Source organism: Cebus imitator, unplaced genomic scaffold (assembly GCF_001604975.1).
Source record: "Cebus imitator isolate Cc_AM_T3 unplaced genomic scaffold, Cebus_imitator-1.0 Scaffold92, whole genome shotgun sequence".
In the NCBI taxonomy this organism is placed as follows: Eukaryota; Metazoa; Chordata; class Mammalia; order Primates; family Cebidae; genus Cebus; species Cebus imitator.
In genome coordinates this window covers 6,215,352-6,216,319 of record NW_016107407.1, presented here as the reverse complement: position 1 = coordinate 6,216,319, position 968 = coordinate 6,215,352, and positions in this window count along the sequence as shown.

The following is a 968-nucleotide window of genomic DNA, read 5'->3' as shown; positions in this document are numbered from 1 at the left end:
TGAAACCCTGACTCTACTAAAAACATAAAAATTAGCCAGGTATGGTGGTGTGCACCTGTAGTCCCAGCTACTCAGGAGGCTGAGGCAGGAGAATTGCTCAAGTTGGTGAGGCGGAGGTGGCAGTGAGTGGAGATCTCACCACTGCCCTCCAGCCTGGGTGAGAGGGCAAAACTACATTTCAAAAAAAAAAAAACAGTAACAAAAAAAGCAAGGGAGTTTCTGAAAATAAGTGTGATACGCCATTTCATATATTAAAACATATTATAAAGCTGTAAAGTTAAAACAATATGATATATTGGCACATAAATAGACAAATCAATACAAGAAAACAGAGACTCAGACCCCAATACAAATTGCCGTTTACCATATATTAAAGGTAGGATTTAAATCCCTGAGAAAAGATGGATTATTTAAGAAACGGTGGTGGGACAAATGGGTAGCCTCCTGGAAAAAAATAAATTGGATACTATTCATACATTAGGATAAATTGCAGATACATTTTTTTTTTTCTGGGACAAAGTCTCCCTCTCTTGCCCAGGCTGGAAGTGATCTTGGCTCACTGCAACCTCCACCTCCCGAGTTGAAGTGATTTTCCTGCCTCAGCCTCCTGAGTAGCTGGGATTACAGGCATTTGTCACCACACCCAGCTAATTTTTGTATTTTTAGTAGAGACAGGGTTTCATCATGTTGGCCAGGCTGGTCTTGAACTCCTGGCCTCAAGTGATGTGCCTGCCTTGGCCTCCCAAAGTGCTGGGATTATGGGCGTGATCCACTGGTGCCTGGTCCAAATTCCAGATACTTTGAAGTCTTCAATGAAAGCAATAAAATCACAAAGTATTATAGGAAACAATGGGATAATTTTAAAACAACCCTGAAATGGGGAAGCCTTTCTTAGCTCTAAGCAAAAAACTTGATATATTTTATCATATAAAAGTTAAAAATATTCACATAGCAAAAGCTACAATACC